This window comes from Pseudophryne corroboree, chromosome 1 (genome assembly GCF_028390025.1).
Source record: "Pseudophryne corroboree isolate aPseCor3 chromosome 1, aPseCor3.hap2, whole genome shotgun sequence".
NCBI lineage: Eukaryota > Metazoa > Chordata > Amphibia > Anura > Myobatrachidae > Pseudophryne > Pseudophryne corroboree.
The window spans coordinates 863,618,401-863,641,946 of NC_086444.1; the positions used below are offsets into that span (position 1 = coordinate 863,618,401).

Below are 23,546 nucleotides of genomic sequence, written 5' to 3' on the forward strand. Positions count from 1 at the left end.
TGTATGTTAAAGGATTAGACAAGCCATTGTGGACTATTTACATGGATGAATCTGAATGTTGGCAAACATGTCTACGATAGCAATATGTGTCGGGATCCAGGTCCTTGCTAATGCCCACTCCAGAAGATACAGTGCAAGAGGTGCATGCGCCACACATTAATTATGAAGTGATCATATTTCTTGATGTTTCTAGTTATTGCGCAGCACATTTCTCAAAGCCTTCTTCCTGGTTTTAAGAAATGGACATTGTGATGACCCAAAACTTTGCCAATACATTTCTTCACATTTCGTAATGTGCAGATCTTCCTTTATTTAGTTTTTTAGTTTATATTGAGCACTATAAAACATGCAAATAACACATTGTTGGCCAAATGATTGTGTGGCGATGGGTTCTATGTACTGTAAATACAATGAAAATCATTTTTACAATGTGATGTTAGAGACATCTAATAGAAAGCCAATCAGAAGCTGTTAGATAATGCTGTTGATAGTCTTCATCATTGCATATTTTTGTACCAGCCTTCCAGCACCCATAAGATAGTCGCCTCCTGACATGTGTCCCTGTGTACGCCTCCATATCTAAATGAGTTGAAATTGCATAACCAAAACCTTACTGTGTTTCTCCTATGCTTGCCCACCCCTTCTTCACCCTGAATCCGCATGTTAGGAGGCAGCAAGAAGTCATAAGTTGAACATAAACACCAATATGCATATCTTATATGGAAATAAAATAGCCACTGAGTTGGGATGCAGTCAGGATCTTGGCAGTTGGGATCCTGACGGTCAGAAAACTGAAAGATCCCCACAGTAAGTACTGGGTTAGGGTTGCAGTTAGGTTTCAGGTTAGGGACTAGGAGGAGTGTTAGGGTTAGGCTGCGGGTGGGAGGAGGGGCAGTTAAGGTTAGGCTGCAGGAAGGATGGGATAGAGGTCGGGATAGGGTTAAAATTCTTACTGGGATTCATCAGGATTCTGAACATTTGGATTCACCGGGATTCCAATACCATCCCACTAAGACTATGGTATACATAATATAACAGAGGCTCATAAAGAATTGATCATTGCTGTGTATTGCACCTTGAAAATGTGTGAAAACTTGATGTAAAAATAATGTGCCTGTCCTTGTGAACTGTTGGATGAAAGTAGTGGAAGAAAGAAAATCTGTGGCAAGTAGTGAATGGTGAGATATGACACTTTATATCCAAGGCTTTCAACCAACTATGGCCGAGGTGCATAGGTGTTGGAATGGGTGGGGCAAGGAGGCAGCATGCCCCCCAAAAAAACATTTAAGAAGCGCCAGTGAATATACTGTGTGGCAGGGCGCCATCTAGTATTACCATAGGCAGGGTCAGGATGGTGATAATCCCCATTTGTGGCTGCTGCACCTTTTCCCACCTGATAGCCCTTCTTCACCAACCTCCAAGGCCCTCCTTCCCCCTGCACTCCAGTCCAGCACCTACAGTGTGTGGCTAGTTACTGTGGGCTGGCCCCTCCTCTGGGACTATCCCTGCTCTCTTCTCACCTCCCACTTCATATGTTCCACCACTCTTCCCCCTCAGCTACCTCTTTGTCCCCCCACTTCCTTTGGACCCAAATGCCCCCCACCACCCCTTTCAGAGCACCTGTCCCTAAAAGTGATTATTAATACATTTTGGTGATAATGACTAAAACTCAAATAATAAATTGGCCCCTTAATGCTATATTTTTACTCTATTACACTGTTTCTGGCATTTCCCATAGTGTCCTTTATGCTCTTTTTAAGATAAATATGCATGTATGTGTGTATGTATATATAGGAATAGATAGATAGATAGATAGATAGATAGATAGATAGATAGATAGATAGATAGATAGATAGAAATATATATATATATATATATTCAGAAAGGTGGTGTGGTGGGTAAGTCCAGCTGCCCCTGAGGGGGTGACATTTATTGATTTAGGGGCACAAAAATGAAATTATATTTTGCCACCCCCAACCAAAAACGTTGTGGCGCCCCTGCCGAGGTGTATTGGGGCATTGAATACTTGTGGCCTACTTAGTCACAGACTGTTTGGCAAACAGGCTGAATGACCAGATTGTGCGGGTATGGATTATTTGAAATATTTGACATTTGAATTAGATTTATTTATCCTAGTGTTCCAAAAAAAAGAAAATACTACATTTATGATGTTGAAATTAATTTATGGAAGTTAGGAGCTGTCGTCTTAAATGAATGCCTTGCCATTAACAAATTGCATCTAAATGTATCGAAAAGTTTTTCATATACTGTAAGTGTAGAAAAAATATTTAACTACATTTTTATTGAATTGATCCAGGATACTGTAAGAGTTAGAGCATTTTTACCAATTAAGAAGAAATTTGAAATAGTCCTAACGAGGTTATTATTTATTTATTTTTTCAATGTATTCTGGATCAAACTTGCGTGAACTGAATGGTTTAACAGGTCTTCATGTGTCAACCTAATGACTGAATATGGACCTGACCTTGATCTAGGGCTTTCTAGGCTTATATCGTAGATGTGGCTACAAGAAGACATTTAGCAACGTAATGTTCTCCTAAATGTAACAAAATGCTGGAATTCTCTTAATTAGTGAACTTAAATTTGTAAACTTGTTTGTCTATTTATTACTCTAAGATTAATATCAATAAAGTTTTGTCTTTATAAGCTACTCTGAAACTATAAACAGTGATTTCATGGTAATTGGATTGAATTAAATTAATGTTACCACTATCTTTTATTATATAAATATACATAAATAACATTTTTTTAGACTTTTGTTAAAAAACAGACACGTTTAACTGATGATAATCAGCCAGTGACTAACAAGAATACATGGTTTATGACGCAAAACAGTAATGTTTGTTGTAATTGGTAATGATACATTTTCATAACATTCACTTTTTATAAGTCTGCTTGTCAAGTTTAACATAACCATCACACAGTATAAGCAATAATAAAACTGCTGCATCTGCATAAAATAAAGCTGAAGATAAGTATTTCACTGTCATTAAATAATAACTCTCTGAACTGGCTGCTTTAAAAGATCTGGCAGTCTTATTGCAGAGTAAAATGATTCAGATTTGTTAGGATAAATGCCCATATTTCTACCGTGTAACTATAAACATCTAAAATTCATTAATAGATTGTAACCTTATTTCAAATAAAGTAGCTGATTTATTTCAACATCCACTTGTATTCATTTATATGTATTTTACTAGTCTTAAACTTAATTATTCTTTTTTAAAATATATTTTTGGTGTGTGTATTATTTTTAATAATTATAGGATTAATAATAAATTTGAGCAATACATTTGGCAATGGAATGGCTCATTGCATGGATGGGCCTTACATCTCTGGGCTGTAACCAGGGGTGTGCAAGCTCGTCAGTGCTGGCTGGAGCAACCTTTAGTTGCTCCTAACAGGTGCCCTGCAGCAGGGCCGGTGCTAGGGTGTTCGGTGCCACCCTGTAAACTATAAATTTGCACCCTCCTATACTTTACAAAGGGACAGCGCACATAATGCCCCCTATAGTAGTGACGCTTATACACACAATGAACCCTGTAGTAGTGATGCTTAAACATGTAACGCCCCCTGTACCATTGACGCTTACACATGTAATGCCCCCTGTATCAGTGACGCTAACAAATTAAATGCCCCCTGTAGCAGCGACGCTTACACCTGTAACGCCCCCTGTACCAGTGACGCTTACACATGTAATGTCCCTGTACCAGTGACGCTTACACACGTAACGCCCCCCTGTACCAGCGACGCTTACACATGTAACACCCCCTGTACCCAGTGACACTTACACCTAATGCCCCCTCTAGTAGTGATGCTTACAGATGTAATGCCCCTGTATCAGTGACGTTCTCACACATAACACCCACTGTACCAGTGATGCTTACACACACAACGCCCCCTTTACCAGAGACGCTTACACACATAACTCCCCCTGTACCAGGGACGCTTACACATGTAACACCCCCCAGGTAGCAGTGACACTTACACATGTAACGCGTCCTGTACCAGTGACACTCTCACACGTAATGCCCCCAGTAGCAGTGATGCTTACACACGTAACGCACCTGCAGAAGTGACATTCTCACACGTAACGCCCCCTGTACCAGTGACGCTTACACACATTATGCCACACAGTCACACACACACACACACACACACACACACACACACACACACACACACACACACACACTGTACATACATTACACACATACACAGTCACACATACAGCTACACAAATACTGTATACACACATACACAATTTCCTAAAGAAATCTCACAGGTCGGAGATGTAGCAGCTCATCCTCCTGTGTAGCAGGGTGCTGCGGCCTGTTCCCGAGTAGCTCCGCCCCCTTTTGGGTCCCTTACGGCCAATGCACTGGTACAGGGGAGAGGAGGGAAGAGTAGGCTTCATGCTGCCAACCCTACAGTACTTTACACGCAGCAGCTGTACCTCTCTGAGTCTCTGGCAGCCTGGTCCATGTAGCTCTGCCCCATGAAGCTCCACCCACTCTGTCCTGTGAGACTCCACCCCCTTTTTGACAAACACAATAAGTGGTGGAGGACTGGAGGCTTGCCTTGAAGCCGCCGGCGCCGATGCCTGTCACACATTGTGACAGGGGCATCAGGCAGCAGCAGCAGGGGGCCTGGCGCAGCGGCAGCACAGGGATACAGAGCAGGGAGAGCGCCTCTCCGGTCCAGCGCCTACCTGCACTGCATCCCTTTGCTGAGCGGGTAGTCTGTGCAGCTCCCCCAGACCATGCTGAGAACACTCTAGGCAATGCTGCACTGACCAGTCTCAGTTTCTCTGCCTACATTCTGATGTAATACTCAGGAAGACATTACGTTTAAACCCATTAGTGGAGAGGCTGTGGATATGTGTTGCTGATTTATTCTAAAGTGATTTAGGGGCTATTCATTGAATGTATTTGGGGAAAAAGGCTAGTTATGAAATGTGAATACTATTATTTAATATCATAGTTGTTTGGAAATAGGTCTCTTTATTAAATGTGAATACTATTAATGTTCTGGGGATGTAGTCAGGATCCTGGCGGTCGAGATCCTGGTCATCAGAATTATGATGCTCACAATACCGACGGATGCCCAAGGTGAGTATTGGGGTTAGGGTTAGTTTTAGGTTAGGGTTAGGCACTAGGTGGAGGGTTAGGCTAAGGGGGGTGGTTAGGGTTATGCTGCAGGTGGGATGGTAGGGTTAGGCTGCAGGAGGGGATGGTTAGGGTTAAGCTATGGGGAATGTGGGTTAGGGTTAAAATACCACAACCAGCGCCATTCTGAGCATCAGGATTCTGCTATCGGTATCCCGGGTTGCATACCTCCCAACTGTCAAAATACTTAAATAAAAGGGGCGTGGCTTATTGAAAAAGGGCGTGGCTTCACGGAGGACCCGTGGTCGCGAGCCACGCCCCATTTTCGCCACTGAGGGGGCATGCCCAGCGCTCTGTGAGCTGCTGGCATGCCCCCTCTCCTCCTGTCTCCACACAGCGTCTATTCACCGCTGCTCTGCTAAGCAGGGCAGCAATGACAGGAGCCTCCCGACTGCCCCCCCCCTTCCTCACCGCGGGACACTGCGGCCCTCGGGTGGGACAGCGGGACAGTCCCAAAAAACCGGGACTGTCCCGCAAAAATTGGGACAGTTGGGAGGTATGCGGTTGCCAGTATTTCGAATGCCAACTCCTGTTCTGCATGTGAAGGTCGTGCACATAGCATTGCTTGTGCATTTTAATTGGATAGGAAGCAGTTGGATGCACTGTCTAATCATGGTCTGAAGAAGAACATAAACATTTGGAGGGGGTGTAAAACATTCGGAGTTTTTCAGCTTATGGCAGCCTGAACCCTTAATTAGGCTCTGAATGCTTATTACTGTGTATTATTATTATTATTATTACTGATCTATGATTGAATATTAAATAAGAAATTGTCAGGAGCCAGGTCAATGAATACAGCACTACATTAAATACAGCACGTATAGCATTGCATAAAATGTTAGGGCTATATACATTAACCACTTAACTGGCATGATCAGATCATATGCGACTGTGCCACCCCACTGTGTCCCCCAGTTTTTGACAAGGCGATCTGTTCTGCAGATGTGCATAAAATAATATTTAAATTAGAGATGAGCGGGTTCGGTTCCCTGAGAACCGAACCCCCCCGAACTTCACTACCCGAGCCCGAATCCGAGTCAGGCTCAGGATTTCCCGCCTGACTCGGAAACAAGAACGAGGCAAAACGTCATCATCCCGCTGTCAGATTCTCGCGGGGTTTGGATTCCATATAAGGAGCTGCGCGTCCCCGCCATTTTCACTCTGGCATTGGAGAGTGTAGAGAGTGTCTGCATCCTCAGTGTCCTGCATCAGTTCAGTGTTAGTGTATTGTGCTGCATCAGTCCAGTCACAGTGGTGGTGTCCTCTGCTGCCATATATCCAGTGCTGCTGTATAAGTCCAGTCCAGTGGTTCTGTGTTGTCCTGCATCAGTTCAGTGTTAGTGTATTGTGCTGCATCAGTCCAGTCACAGTGGTGGTGTCCTCTGCTGCCATATGTCCAGTGCTGCTGTATAAGTCCAGTCCATTGCAGTGGTGCTGTGTTGTCCTGCATCAGTACAGTGGTAGTGTCTTGTGCTGCATCAGTCCAATCACAGTGGTGGTGCCCTCTGCTGCCATATGTCCAGTGCTGCTGTATAAGTCCAGTCCATTCCAGTGATCCTGCCGTATAATTCCAGTGATCCTGTTGTATAATTCCAGTGGTACTAGCGTATAAATCCAGTCCAGTGATACTGCCGTATATGTCCATTGATACTGCCGTATATGTCCAGCGGTACGGCCGTATAATTCCAGTGATCCTGCCGTATAATTCCAGTGATCCTGCCATATAAGTCCAGTGATCCTGCCGTATAATTCCAGTGACCCTGCCGTATAAATCCAGTGATCCTGGCGTATAATTCCAGTTATACTGCCGTATAATCCAGTGATACTGCCGTATATGTCCAGTGGTACTGCCATATAATTCCAGTGATTCTGCCATATAATTCCAGTGATCCTGCCGTATATATATATATATATATATATATATATATACCCTGTTGCAAAGCGGATTACGGAGGCCATAACAACTATGCTGGTGTTAGACGTGCGTCCGGTATCCGCCATTAGTTCAGTGGGACTGCAGTGCCAACCCTAGATGGGCCAGGTGTTTGTGCCGCACACTTGTGTTGCTTACCTTAGTCATACAGCTACCTCTTTGCCCTCTTTTACTTCTTGGCATGATGTGCTGTTTGGGTACTATTTTTTTTTTAAGTGCCATCCTGTCTGACACTGCAATGCCACTCCTAGATGGGCCAATTGTTTGTGTTGCTTAGCTTAGTCATACAGCTACCTCATTGCACCTCTTTTACATCTTTGCATGATGTGCTGTTTGTGGCCTTTTTTTTATATCTGCCCTCCTGTCTGACACTGCAGTGCCACTCTTACATGGTCCAGGTGTTTGTGCCGCACACTTGTGTCGCTTAGTTTAGTCATACAGCAACCTTAGTGCACCTCTTTTTCATCTTTGCATTATGGCCCTCATTCCGAGTTGTTCGCTCAGTAATTTTCTTCGCATCGCAGCGATTTTCCACTAATTGCACATGCGCAATGTTCGCACTGCGACTGCGCCAAGTAAATTTGCTAAGAAGTTTGGTATTTTACTCACGGCATTACGAGGTTTTTTCTTCGTTCTGGTGATCGGAGTGTGATTGACAGGAAGTGGGTGTTTCTGGGCGGAAACTTGCCGTTTTATGGGAGTATGTGAAAAAAGGCTGCCGTTTCTGGGAAAAACGCGGGAGTGGCTGGAGAAACGGGGGAGTGCCTGGGCGCATGCTGGGTGTGTTTGTGACATCAAACCAGGAACGAAACTGACTGAACTGATCGCAGTGGCAGAGTAAGTGTCGAGCTACTCAGAAACTGCTTAGAAATTTCTAATCGCAATTTTGAGAATCTTTCGTTCGCAATTTTGCTAAGCTAAGATTCACTCCCAGTAGGCGGCGACTTAGCGTATGCAATGCTGCTAAAAGCAGCTTGCGAGCGAACAACTCGGAATGAGGGCCTATGTTCTGTTTGGGGCATGTTTTTTTTTTTTAAACATACTTTTTTTATTGAAGCAATATATGCATTACATACAAAAACATGCACGGCAGTTCAAACCTTTGTTGGAAGGGTAAATATTACAATGAAACAGAGGAGAATACAGTTGAGTCTGTAATCAAAAGACATATCTATTATAGTAAACAAACATAACACATTTGCATGAAGCATGTCTCTGGAGATTTCAGGGTCCGTTGGTCTAGAATCTGGTCCATTCGACTGACCCAGATATATACAGAAAAAAAAACAAATAAATAAATAAAAAATAAAATAAAAAAACCCCGTATCCATACACTATTCCCCCCTTAATCTGTCCTCAGAGTCCAGAGTGACAATCAGTTCTAAAGTACAATCGGCGGGTCTCCCGCCACCGCTCTAGTTCCATACCATTCTGTATTAGACAATGAGTCATGGAGCTGCCTCATAATCGTTGTAGACAAGGTCGCTATATAGCTCTCCCAAACTTCAAAAAAAAATTGTACCTTAGTGTCTTTTTCCAGTAAAATTCCTATCCACTCCATCCTAAAGAGGTAAAATAATTTGGCCTTAAATAACGATAATGTAGGTGGATCCTTAGCGATCCATACTTGCAGAATAGCCTTCCTGGCCGCTATACTAACTGCCAGCAGCAGCTTTTTACTACCCTGGGAGAGGCGCTGTTCCGGCGAAAAAATGCCGAAAAGTGCCCATTCTGGAGACAATCTCCAATAATTCACCAGATCAGCCATCAAGTAGTTCCTTACATGTATCCAAAACTGTCTAACTATAGGGCAGGTCCACAGACAATGAAAGAGATCCGCTTGGAGAGCGCCACATTTCCAACATGCATGCGTGTCAGCAAATCCTATCAGGTATCGTCTATGAGGCGATAAATAAGTCCTGTGTAAAATATTAAGAGACATTTCTTTATACCTAGAAGAGGGAAATAATTTACAGGCCTTAGCATGTGCTGCCAGTAAGTCAGTGGTCTCAATGTCTGGGAGACAATCCGGGGCATGGTTTTTTTAAAGTGCCATCCTGTCTGACACTGCCGTATAATTCCAGGGGTACTGCTGTATTAGACCAGGGGTACTGCCGTATAACTTCACCAATTGCAGAATTTTTGAAAAATTACAGGGTCGTGCAGGAGTTGCTGTCAGTGGACTGAAAAATTGCGGGCCACTTTCGACATTCAGCCACTGCATGCCGCTACTAGATGGGCCAGGTGGTTGTGTCGCTTAGGTTAGTCATACAGCAACCTCGGTGCACTTCTTTTTCTTCATGTGCTGTTTGGGGCCTATGTTTTAAATCTGCCATCCTGTCTGACAGTGCAGTGCCACTCTTAGATGGGCCAAGTGTTTGTGCAGCACACTTGTGTCACTTAGCTTAGTTATACAGCCACCTCGGTGCAACCTTTTGGCCTAAAAACAATATTGTGAGGTATGAGGTGTTCAGAATAGACTGGAAATGAGTGGAAATTAATTGTATTGAGGTTAATAATACTGTAGGATCAAAATTACCCCCAAATTCTGTGATTTTAGCCATTTTTATGTTTTTTTCAAAAATCATCCAGATCCAAAACCAAAACACGAAAGGGTGGTTTTGGCAAAACCAATCTAAAACCAAAACACGAGCGGGGAATTAGAACTAGAGATGAGCGGGTTCGGATTTACGCGGTTCTTAACGCCAGAACTATTGCAAGATATTTGTTTCTGGATTTTTCTTATTGGCTAACCAAAACACGTGACGTCCATAAGCCAATAAGGAGATTCGGGTAAATCCGAGTAAAACCGAACTCGCTCATCTCTAATTAGAACCAAAACACAAAAATGAAAAGTGCCCATCGCGCATCTCTAATATAAATATGTTAAAAAATACTTTTTCAACTATATTAAATTTACAAAATAAATAAAAGCACAATGTTATGAACGGTTTTGAAGGGAAAAATCATCAGTTAAGTGGTTAAGGAAAACAATCATTCAAAACGTCACATATTTTATGTTTTCCATTTTTCATCATAAATATCTACTGTCAGGGTCAGTCTCAGAGGTTTAGGATTTGTATCAACATTAAACATGGTATCAATAGCCAAAATCTCATTTAGATCAAAAGCACCTTTTGGGTACTTTCCCACTACATTGTAAGCATACGTTCTAATATTTAAGCTTTGTAAATTGGGAACTTAACCTCTAGGAAAAAAGGATGCAGTTTGGATACTCCCAACACTCTTCCCCACCCCTGCGGACACTTCACCATAGCTGTCCTCAGAGCCGGGTATAGGCAAACTAGGCAAATGCCTAGGATATTTGGTATGCACTAGAGAAAACCAACACAAGAAGGTTGGAAAGTAGACTCTTGTGTGGGAGCACTCAATTCAGAGGAATAGGTATATTTTAATCAATTCTGGTAAAAAATAACTTTATTTGTTCAAAAAAGGGTAGTTAAGGAGAAAAATTTCCGTGAATATTAAAGCTACGCGAAAATATAGCACTATATGGAGAATAATTCATATGGTTTCAGATACCACAATGAAAAAGCCAGAATCCAAATCTTAGGGCTAGTGGATTTGCTGTAATCACAATGACGCTTTTGCGTAATATATGACCATCATTTATTCTACAGCAATCCTATTCAGGATTATTTTAGCGTAGAGAATTAAATCATAAGTCATACAGAACCGAGTGCCAGTTGGTATTAATAGGGATCCCTCTAGATCGGGCAGAAGAATTTTTTGCAGTACCAGGGTTTTCCAAGGTGGTCTCCCATCCGAGTACTGACCCGGCCCTCCACTGCTTTGCTTCCAAGATCAGACGAGATCGGGCATCTCCAGTGGGGTATGTCCGCAATAGTTTTATCTGCCCGTTCAGTAGATCCCAATACCCGTATTGCCCGAACAAATATTTCAATTGATCTGAGTCAATCGTGTGTTCAAATCTCTGTGTTGAATTTATGCCCAAAACTAGGGAATGAGATTACAGCAAAATCCAATAAGGGATAGTGGAACAATTATCATGTGCAAGAATTATATGCAGAGATGTCCACTATACAATTAATAATAAGGACAGTTGTCATATACAAGGGGATATCTTGTCCACCTGCATAGCCAGGATAGGATGGTGATATTCAATGAGGCAATACCATCAGTAATATAGTGTATGTAGCCCCTTACTTTATATCGCCAGCCAATGAATCTCACTATATATAGGCCTCTAAAATTTGAGAATTTTTTTTTTTCTTACAATGTGTCAAAAGAGGCTATAATGAGAAGAGAAGGAGCAGATAAACAGCTGAAAGTTTTGTTCAATGGTTATGCCGGGCAGTAATGTGCATAATAATAATTAATTAGCAATATGTTGCAACATTACTTAGACAGAATAGAGTGGTGATATTTAATGGGGCAATAACACCAATATTATGTGTGGCCCCTAAAATTGTATCACCAGCCAATAATTCGCACTATATATAAGCCTCTTATGCTTGAGCAAAATAGTTTTGTTATAATGTGTCTAAGAGGCTATAATGAGAAAAAGAGGAAGAAAGAGCAGATAGACGGCTGAAGGTATTATTCATTAGCCATAGTGGGCAGTAATGATTAAGTAGCAGTGTGCTGCAAGGTTGGTGTTAAACCACAGCCTAGAAGTTCTTTGCACAGTAATCTGCTCTTTGGCTTTTAATACCTCTAATAATAATACCAAGTAATTCCCAACATGTGCCAAGTTGCTCCCAAACACCTGTTGGATGCCTCACAGCTCCAGCACCTCTTGGAGCAGCCAGAATATAGACAACCTATCAGTGCATCGCCTTTAAAGTGAATTATAATCCTAATAAGGCAATATTACATATGTATGAGGTACAGGGTATATGTTCATACGATACCACTGTCGATCCTGCTGTGGAGGCTGTCTGCGGCCGATCACCGCTAGTAACTGGCTCTGGAGGTGCGCTGGAAGTGAAGCCGTGTGCTGACTTCTATGTGGAGGGTGCGGGGAGATTATCAGCTGTAGTCCGCGTGGAGCCGCTGCTCTCCAGATGCAGCGTGTAGTCGCGGTGTGTCCTCCTTGTCTCGACGGCTAGGCGCCGTTGCCGGGGTAACTGTCCCTGGTTTCCGGTTGTCGCGATCACGTGTGCGCACCACGTGATCACGGAGTGTGTGACGTACGTTTCGCAGTAAAGCTTGATCACAGAACGTACTGTGATCCGTATGAGTTCCTTATTTAAGGGCAGTGCTAAATACTCATTGGACATTAGGTAGTGATGGACATTTGGCTATGCCTATCCATGGATCTATTATCTGATATTAGTTGAAGTAGAAGGAAGATACAGATGATAATCTTCATACTAATATGAATCCATTTGGTGGCATTTGTATTGTTAAAATGATGTTATTGTATATACCTCTTTGATGAGGATTTTTTAATTACACAGTTCTCAGTAAATAAAATAATTGTTTATATAATAATCTGAGTGGTAATTCTTGATTAGTAATTTTAGTAAGTGTGATATAGAAATAAATATGTGCATATCAGTGTACATGGATGTTAAAAATTAGAGTTAGTTGGCAGATTGCAAACTAAGCATAGTGTGTCCTTAATGTGCTTGATAGTGAGTAAGTTAATGTTGTAAATAATGATTAAAGTGAGTGTGATAATGAGAGAGTGAAATGTTGGGTTATTATATCGTACAGTGAAAAAACTGTAATAGTGGAGAAAGTGTGCCTGAGGGAAAATATATTAATGATGAGAAGAAGGGGGGGGGAAAGGGGGGGGGGAGGTTTGTGGGTTAAGGGGGGGGGATACTTGGTATGCCTAAGGGCACAAGAAGCTTTTGCTGATTAAAATGACATGCAGCATGCCTATATTCTGTGTGTGACTGCAGCTGTATCTGCATACAAAATGCTACGTTACAGTGTATTCCTGGAAATCACTGTAATGTAGCATTTTGTATGCAGATGCTGCCACAGTCTCACACAGAATATGTGAAAGGGGCATTATGTATGTCATTATGTGTATAAGGGCATTATAATGTGTGGCATATGTGTAAGGGACATTATATGTGTCATTATGTGTATAATGGTATTAATAATATGCAGCATATGTGTAAGGACATTATGTGTATAAGGGCATTAATAAAGGTTGTCATAATGTGTTAGGCACATTATGTTTATAAGGACATTAATAATGTGTGTCATATGTGTAAGGGACATTACTGTGTGCTATTATGTGTGGCATTATGTGCTCTACTGTGTGGAGTAATGTATAGAAAGGGCACTACTGTGTGGTCTAATGTGAATAAAGAGCAATATGGTATGGTGTAATGTGATTAAGGAGCAATTCAGTGTGATGTAATGTGAATAACGGACACTACTGTGAGGAGTAACGTATATAAGGTAAAGTGGTACTACTGTGTGATGTAATGTGAATAAGAGACATTGGGGGTCATTCCGAGTTGTTCGCTTGCTAGCAGTTTTTAGCAGCCGTGCAAACGCTATGATGCCTCCCACTGGGAGTGTGTTTTAGCTTAGCAGAAGTGCGAACGAAAGGATCGCAGAGCGGCTACAAAATAATTTTGTGCAGTTTCAGAGTAGCTTCAGACCTACTCAGCGCTTGCGATCACTTCAGACTGTTCAGTTCCTGTTTTGACGTTACGACACGCCCTGCGTTTGCCCAGCCACGCCTGTGATTTTCCTGGCACGCCTGCATTTTTTCGAACACTCCCTGAAAACGGTCAGTTGACACCCAGAAACGCCCTCTTCCTGTCAGTCACTCTGTGGCTAGCAGTGCGACTGAAAAGCTTTGCTAGACCTTGTGTGAAACTACATCGTTCGCTGTAACAGTACGATGCGCGTGCGCATTGCGCCACAAACACATGCGCAGAAGTGCAGTTTTTTTGCCTGATCGTTGCGCAGCGATCGAAAGCAGCTAGCGATCAACTCGGAATGACCCCTATTATCACATGATAAAATGTGAATAAAGTTGCACTACTGTGTGGCGTAATTTGAAGTGGGGGTACTATTGTGTGGCCATGCCCCTCCCCAGCAAGAACATGCCCCTTTTTGGGCTGTACTCCAAATGTGTGCACTGTTCCTATTTCAAATATAGGGGGTAGGAGCACCAAAATGAGCACTGCTATGAGTGAGCGGTGATGGTGCTGGGAGAGGGGTGCAGGGTCAGAGGTGGTGCTAGGGGCCACCAGCCAAAATCTTGCCTAGGGGGCATCATATTGGTTAGGGATGGCTCTGGTTGTCCTGACCACAGCATTCACATCGGGACACATTTTCCTATCTCCCACAAATATCTCGGCTGCCAGGAAGGTGGGACAGTCCCTCCTAATCAGGACTGTCCCATCTATAATTGAGCAGCTGTGAAGTATGTTGTTAATATCACTTCTTGTATATTTTTGTTATTTGCTGGTATCTGTAGCAGTTACACTGTTTTTAGTAGTTTTTATATTTACAAGTCCAAACATTTTTTAAAGAATTAAGGGGAAAATGTATTATGTGTCATTATAAGAGAAAAGTGGTATCAATGCATATTATGTGCACTGATATCGCTTCTCCCCCATGTAAGAAAGTAGTGATTACCGGCAAATGACTATGCACCCCTGTCATTATCTGTGCTGCTACCGTTAAGATAGTGCACCGATGTGCGAGGCAATGTATGAATGGTCAGTGGCAATGACTGTTCCGAAACCTGCAGCTATGGATTTTGACAGCTGCAGGTGTCGTTGCCCATACACCACAGCAGGGACAGCTTTGACCATGGCTGCGGCAGCTGCTGGCTCTGGGCTGCACAGGAGATCTTGCAATAGTAGTGCATGCATGCCCAGTGAGCCGGCCCGGAGGATTGACACAGTACATCAGCACTAGGTTGATTCTGTACAGCTAATGCCAGTTTCCTTACAGCTAATGCAAGAATCTGTGTGCGCAATCAACATTATTAGTATCAGTACTTACATCAGCGCCATGCAAGTTGCCAGAGATCCATCAGAAAAAGCTTCCATTTCCCATAAGCATTAGCTACACTCCTATGACATCATTAGTTTATTATTAATAATAATAATAATAATAATAGTAATAATAATAATAATAATAATAATTTTATTTATATAGCGCTCTCTTTCTCCAGCACTCAAGGCTCTTTACAGACATCAAAAACAATGGATGTAATACACAAGATTTAAGGAGTGTGATACATTATACCAGTGGTCGGGACACCGGCATCCCGACAATTAGAATGCCGACAGGAGATGGAGTCATTATTTTATCACAGTCATGGGCCTTTCCTAACCCTAACCCTATATCTTCTATCTTCTGCCCAAGATTCATAAGGATACTCACCAGCCACCGGGCAGACCGATAATGTCGGGCAATGGTGGGATTTTGGAGCAGCCCAGCCGATTTTTGGACTTACACTTACGTGATTTTGTCCTTGATCTGCCATCTTACTTACAGGACACTGCTGACCTATTGTGGAAAATCCACAACATACATTTTGGGAATGATTTCCTTCTGGTGACTCTAGATGTAGAGGCACTTTATTCCAGTATCAACCATCACCAAGGCCTGACAGCAGCTAAATTCTTTTTGGACCAAATTGGCACTAATGACTTTTCTGATTTTCTTTTGCAGCTGCTCACTTTTGTCCTTTCCAAAAATTATTTTGTTTTTCAAGATCAATTTTTCTTACAAGATAGGGGAACTGCAATGGGTGCGGCATGTGCACCTACATATGCAAATCTCTTCTTAGGGTGGTGGGAGCACTTCTACGTTTTCAACACTTGTAATGAAAAATACACCACGCATGTAATATTATGGCTGAGATACATCGATGATGTTTTTCTAATTTGGAATGGAGATAAGGGCCTGCTCATGGAGTTCATTCAGATCCTCAATAAGAATGACCTTAACATCACTCTGACACATTCTATTAGCTCAGAAAGGTACCATTCTTAGATCTCAGTATCTATAAATCCAATGCAGGCTTTCTGGAAACTGAATTATATCGCAAGGAGACTGCAACCAATAGTCTCCTTCATCAAACAAGTTCCCATTTTCCCCCTACCATTGAAAACATCCCTAAAGGGGAATACTTACGTCTGAGACGCAATTGCTCAGAAGACTTAATCTTCAAAACCAAGAGTTTGGAACTTACCAATCGCCTCTTGGACAGAGGCTACAGCAAACGCTCACTCAAATGGGCATATACTGCCACTGTAGCAACCAAAAGAGAAAACCTGATCTTTGGAAAGAAGACCAAAAGCACTGAGCAGGAGGACACCATTCGTTTCATTGGCACTTTTTGTCCCGAATGGAGAAAGCTGAAGGGAGCTATAACTAGACATCTTCCCATTTTACAGCTGGACCCAGATCTGGCACCTCTCTTCGATTCCCCACTACAAATGAGCTGGCGCAGATCAAGAAACATGAAAGACCATTTAGTGCATAGCCATTTGATTACTTCCAGTGCCAAAAAACCTTCTATCACAGGTTCCTTCCCTTGCGGACAATGTAAATCATGCCCACAGATCCTGCAAACCAATACTGTCATCGACAGATATGGTCATTTGATTAAGTTACAACATTTCTTCAACTGCAATACCCAGGCTGTGATCTATTGCATAACCTGCAAGTGCAATTTGAAGTATGTAGGCATGACCACACGTAAATTGAAGGAGAGAATATTAGAACATCTGGGAAACATTCGCAATGCCTCCAGAGATCTGGCACGGATGAAACAGCTTACATCAGTAGCCAGACATTTTCATTTTTTTCATAACGGATCCATCAAAGGATTTAAGACCTTTTGTTTGGATCGTGTACATCTTGGTATACGAGGAGGGGACATAACTAAAGAACTATATAAAAAGGAGAGTGAATGGATCTTTCGCCTGAACAGCCTGAAACCGTTTGGTCTTAATGAAACCATCAATTATGGAGTTTTTCTATGATTTCTCCATTCCTCTCTTCTGATACCCTTCCCCAGTCTTAACAATATTTTTAGTCCCAATTTTCAAATCCTCAATATATTTCTTCACTACACATTTTTTATGTATATATTTTACACCTCCTTGTCTCAACAAAACTTTTAATATTTGCTAACCATTCTACTTTTATCCATTATCCCGTCACATTAATCCTCATTTACGATATTTTTATACTGATTTTTATATTATTTTAATACACTCCTTTTTCTTTTCTTTTTCCTTTCTTTTCCCCAATCCCTATTATTTTCCCTTCCCCGTTCCCTCCTTCCCTCCTTTTCCACATATTCTCTCTCACAACCATTCCCAGCCACTTCCCCCAGCCTTATCGTGTACATTCTATCATTATACCTATAGAGCTCGTTTATGATCTCACCTTCCCTTCATACCCCATGACTTTATCCAGTATAACCAACCCTCACTCCCTTCCCACATCACATCCCTATTGGTCGATTTGCACCTCATTTTTCCCATCGTTCTCACCTGTTTAACAGGTCTCCATTAATGTATTTTTTCTTTTTTTCATCCTCCCCGGTCCCTACATGCACTTTTTCACCTCTTTACCAACTTTATAGCATTTTTCATCCTTTCATTTTATCCCCACTACCCCTATGCAATTATCACCCCCTATCACTCTTCACACCCACCCACCAGTAGACCTCAACCGGTTTTCCCCCCCTCTTTCCCACACTATTTTTCCCTATACTTGATTTAACGCACTTGCCCTCAGTTTTTCCCTTAATCAACATGGCGTCACCAGCCTCTAAGACACATTTCTCTTTATTCATGCCGTCCTAGCAATTTTCATTTTACATCATCTGGTATCTGCCTAGTTAGATACTATCTAGATATATTCCTCCTCTTTCTGCCCCCTTTTTGACACCTATATATATTTAAAGTTATCTTATCATGCTTTCGAGCAGTACATTAATCCAGCGAAACTCTAAGCCTGCCCAGAGTTTAATTCTCAAAATTCCCCCATCTAAGATGGCGTCCGCAATCCCGCGATTCTTCATCCACCAATCGGATTTCCGTCTTTTTGTTCTAACCTCCGTAACTCCGTCTCCTAGCAACCGTGGACCTGAGTGGCAACACTAATGCTAGCCAACACGCCCTGATTGGTTAATTTCACTCTCTGCTGTTACAAAAGCCTGTTCCCCCCACCGGACCACACGGAACCCGGAAGTGAACAAGCCTTAGGGTGAAACGCGTTTTCCGCAAGGGGTCTCGTCTACACAGCTCCATCCTGGCATTAGCCCAATACACCTGCTCGATCTCCTTGGCTCTTCTATTCATTCGTGAACCGTAAGCCCCACTATCTTGTGGCTGCATGCCACAGATAGCAACACCCTCAGGAGATTCATGCTAACGTGTCTCCTCTATCACACATGTCATCTCCAGTGTGTATTATAGTGTTGTTAAGGGGTCTTTACAGCATATCAATCAAGTACTTAGTACTTTTCCTAACTAAGGCCAAGCTGTAGAAACTAAATGATTTGTATAGTAATTATTAATAACTTATTACATACTTTTCATATTTGTTTGGCATCTAGGATTTGATTGTTTCTTCTCTCTTATAAACACTTGTCATTTTCGTGATAACAGCATCTTTTTTACAGGGATTACTCTCTTCCCTTTTTGTATGTGTTTTATGTTGTGTGCTCTGTGAAATTCATATATCAAAGGCTTCAATTATTTATATTTCATAAGAGACTCAGCTGTGCCCTTATTTTGTGACTTTCTCTATCTTCCATCGGTTTTTCCTCCCTTGTTATGTGATATACAGAGTTTGGATCAATCACAATGTGTGCAGCAGTTAAGAGGTCCTTTTGATTCTATTAAAGCGAACAGCACCAACACTTACAACCAACATATCCTATGATCACCAATTTCGTGGACTCTCATTCACGATTCCCGGAACATTGCACCACGGTAGTGGGAATTTTGGAACCGGGTCTAACGTGGAAAGCAGATCCACATATTTTCACGACTCTTTTTCTTATTACTCTCCTTTCTGCTTTCTTGAAATTTCATATTTCTTATATAGGTGCACTCTCATTGGTGTACACATAATTCTCTACTACCATACCACGCTGTCAGAGCCCGATCTCGTCTGATCTTGGAAGCTAAACAGCGTTGGGCCAGGTCAGTATCAGGAAAGGCGACTGCCTGCGAATACCTGGTGTTGTAGAGAAGGGTTTTCCTCACTTATGTGATAAAAACACACCAACAGCAGTATCACCACTAATTCTATCCTGCAATCCTGTTATCACGGTGTTTATAATATTAGTGTTTTCTCTGACTTCATGATGCCCATAAATTTTGTATGATATTTTTCTCAAATCATGATATTTGCATGTAATTCAGGTGTACTATTCCTAGAGGTGTGACTGCTGATCACCACTCTAGTTATTTACAGCCCATGAGCATTTTCTTATATATAACTGTGTCTTGACCATCCTGTGGTTCCATCAATACAGAAATCCTGTACTGGTCAGGGGAAATGGGGGTATGACTAATTTATGTCTACAACCTTTCCAAATACTCTTGACAATAAAGAGACCAGAACAATTTTTATTTTATTACATATTCAAATCCGTATCTTCAGTGATAGATCTTTGGGAAAGGTATTCACGTTGTAACAATGTTAATAAAAGTTATGTTTTAAGCATTCATTAGAATTGTTATATATTACTTATTTTCTTTCTAAAGAGTGCGCCCACACAAGAGCCTTCCTTTTTCTCCCATTTTTCAAGTCTATGTACTTTCTGGCTCTGGGTGCACCACCAACCAGGACAGCATAAAATTTATACATATATATTTATATATATATATATCTAAAACGGCTAATTTTGCCGTTTTACTCCCTTATTAACAAGGGTAACACACTGTCCAATTTTGGTCTCTCTTTCTCTAATTCATCTACTATCACAATTCGATAAATCCTGTGCCAGATCGCCCTCTGTCTCTCTAACCCTAACCCATTTGGGGTGGCGGCTAGGGCTTAGACTCCGGGGTTATCAGCTAGGACTAACCCCCCCAAAGGCATAACCCTAACCCCCCCCCAACCATCACCCCAATACTTACCTTTGGGTTGTTGGCAGTTGGTGTTTTGGTGCCGGGATTCCAGTGGTGTTGAGATTCCAGCGTCGGTCACTTGACCACTGGCATCCCGACTGCCGCATCCCAATTTCTGTAACACAGCAATAGAGAAAACCAGAAGACATAAAAAAGAAAACATACAGCGCAAAATAAGCATAATGCAGGCTTGGTGTAGGCATTTTGGGTAATATTGGGTAATAATAGTATGCTTTAGGTACACTACCTTGACATCATTAGTATGCTTTAGCTACACTCCTTTGACATCATTAGTATGCTTTAGCTACACTCCTTTGACATCATTAGTATGCTTTAGCTACACTCCTATGACATCATTAGTATGCTTTAGCTACACTCCTATGACATCATTAGTATGCTTTAGCTACACTCCTATGACATCATTAGTATGCTTTAGCTACACTCCTATGACATCATTAGTATGCTTTAGCTACACTCCTATGACATCATTAGTATGCTTTAGCTACACTCCTATGACATCATTAGTATGCTTTAGCTACACTCCTATGACCCACTATACAGACTGAATGTTGCCGGTCAGTTTTCCACCCAGTTTCAGCCCATTTCCTGCAAAGCAAGATCCAGCAGAGATCTGTCAGACTCAGAATCAATCGTAGGTACAGAAAAATGCTTACATTGCCTTCTGCTAATGCATTAACTTGACTTACAATTGGTATTTGCGCCCAAAAGGAGAGATCCAGCTAATTCAGAATAAGACCCACTTGTAAAACATCTTGGGATCAATTTGTTACGTCACCATTGCTTTGTAATGTTTTATAACATAAAAGGGAAATGCAAACATCTTCATTTTCTATCTCTTATCCAATCAATTTGTGAAGTGAATTAAGAGTAAAAACAAATATACAAGCACATTTTTTTTATATTGTACTGTATATAAAAGTGACAAAGGATAAAGCAACTGCAATATCCCACCAAATAATTTAAATTTACAGATCACCAAAATTAGTAAAAGATCTTTCATCTTCCAATCTTGCGGATACGCTCATTTTTGCATATGTCTCCACTGTTCTTTTTATATAACTCTAATGTTTATTTTTTTGTTTTGTTTTTCCATGATCTATTCTTAGTCTCCTGTGCACCCAGAATCTTTTATTCAATGCAAAAAAATCCTCCTGACAAATAAAAATAATAAAAACCTTTCTCTTATACTATTTATGGGTCTATTATATTATCACAATGCACCTGTTACATGAGAACTTTCTATTTTTAACCTGTGTGATAGAAACTTATAATAAATTGCATTGTAACCCTACACAGAACTTAAAAAAATACAAAACAAAGTCCCAGCCAGTGTACATAATTTTTTTTTAAATATATTGTATACTAAAATATATATGAAAAAGCTCAAACTGTCCTTCTTTACTTCTCAGTTATAACAACAACATTAATTGTGGTAAAGTGTCCTGCATTGTTCATATTTAAGTGTTTCATTTGAATAATACAAAGTAAGCATGAACTATTTCTGACTAGAAAATGTAAAATAAGTTATTTAATAATTGTGCATTAGAATATTAAAGCACAGAAGTTGAGAGGGAGGCTGAAAAATAACATAGGGCAGTAAGGTTTTTTTATAAAATGGTTCATAGATTTGGGCTTTCAGTTAAACTAAGAAAAACAATTAAATGTTTAAAAAAGCTCAAATCATAAAACATAAAAAAAATGTATTTAATGATATTATGATGATGATGATAATGATGATGTATTGGAGGGGATGAAGTCATGTGTCCACGACACCCATATAGTGGGAATAGAACCCATGGCCACCGAGTCCGCAATGTTGCAAGTGCAGAGCTTGCTGCACTCGCCACCCTCCCTCCTTCCCGCGTCGGGATTCCGCTGCTTCGGCATACCACACTCATTGCAGCAGTTCAAGTAAAACCATGATAATTGTTGAATAGGCTTCTTTATGTAAAATCTTGCAAAAACTTTTACAATACAATCCTACAAAATCAGTAAAAGACTAGTGTGACAGGACGGTGCCGTACGGGAGCACTCGCTGCTTCCGCGTCCCGTTGACTGCGCACAGAATGGAAGGTCAAGCCGCACGAGGCCTGACCACATAGGGGATTCCCTGCTTACCGTCAGTAACCGCCTGTTACTGACTCCACCCACTGCGCTGTGGGCGGGTTCTCGCTGCCACCACCAAACTCCTAACCTGCCGTGGCGTTTGGAACCACGGTTCTGCTCTGTATGTGCCGACGCACTGCTTTACCACACCTGTGTGGTGTTGACGAATCCCCTCTAGCCACTTGCTAGGCCTCTACCGGTAGCTGGCGGAAGGCGGAGCTTGGAGACGTCAGGTGCTTCCCTGGACAGCCGGAGGACGGGGCTAGGTTTGGCCTAACCCTGTTGGTCACAAGATGAAGCAGTCTTCTTGAGGCAAAGGTGTTTATTGCTCAAAATAACCTTTAAAAAGGCTCCTCCCTATTGCTAGGGGCAACAGCATACAATTAAGATGTTTCAGCAGAAGAAGATGTTACAATACACAATCCTATGGGCCAACTGCCCTCCTTTTATCCCTCTCCAAGACCCCTTACCACAGGGGGTAAGCCCGCCCTGTGGTGTACAACCAATCAATGTTTACCCATGAGCTGTGCATGCTCTGGTCTCATGCACACACAACATTGTTCCCAATGGACAGTGGGGAGTGGTCGGTCTCCTTTGTCTCTCCCATCTGGGAGAGCAGGCTACTCCCACGGTGCCGTTCAGTCTGGCTGGGGGGAGGTTTTCCCTCCTAAACTGACTTCCAGAAACCTGCCCGGGACCCCTTCTCACTGCCTGCAGCCTGGATTTGGGCTCCAGAGCTGGGCAGCCTGGCTCCCCGGTCCAGGTCTCTGGTCCACTACGGCTGATCTCCATGGAGCTCCAAGAAACCACTCAGCTTGTCTTATAGCTAAGCTGCTTCTTTTTCTCCCTGTCCCCATTGGAACTGTGAGGCTGGATGGGAAAGCATTCCGTTTTTAGGGAAAAGGTCTGGGAGAATCCATCAGCCTGCACAGCTATGGATTCCCCCCTCCTGGGACACACAATCAAGTAAGTGCACTTTATCTTTAAATACATTTACATTTTAAATCACACTGTACATTTTTCCTTTTAAATATACACTGAGCCTGTGCCCTGCACAGACTCTACATACTCAGGCACTGCAGTGCCTTCCCTAGCCCTGCAGCCTGGCTGTTAGGGCTCTCTGGGTGCTGGAGGTATGGGGCTGGCTTCCCCCATCCTCCAGCCTGCCTTCTGCCTCTGGGGTTCCAGGGAGCTGGCTCTCCCTGTCCCCCCAGGGTGGCA

General features: G+C 42.0%; 2 pseudogenes; one reads left to right on the plus strand and one right to left on the minus strand.

Annotated features, from left to right (window-relative positions):
• Nucleotides 1–10,869: 10,869 nt before the first annotated feature.
• Nucleotides 10,870–10,989, minus strand: LOC134936644 (5S ribosomal RNA; annotated as a pseudogene).
• Nucleotides 10,990–19,195: 8,206 nt separating this feature from the next.
• LOC134934889 (5S ribosomal RNA) lies at nucleotides 19,196–19,314 on the plus strand (annotated as a pseudogene).
• Nucleotides 19,315–23,546: the final 4,232 nt, after the last annotated feature.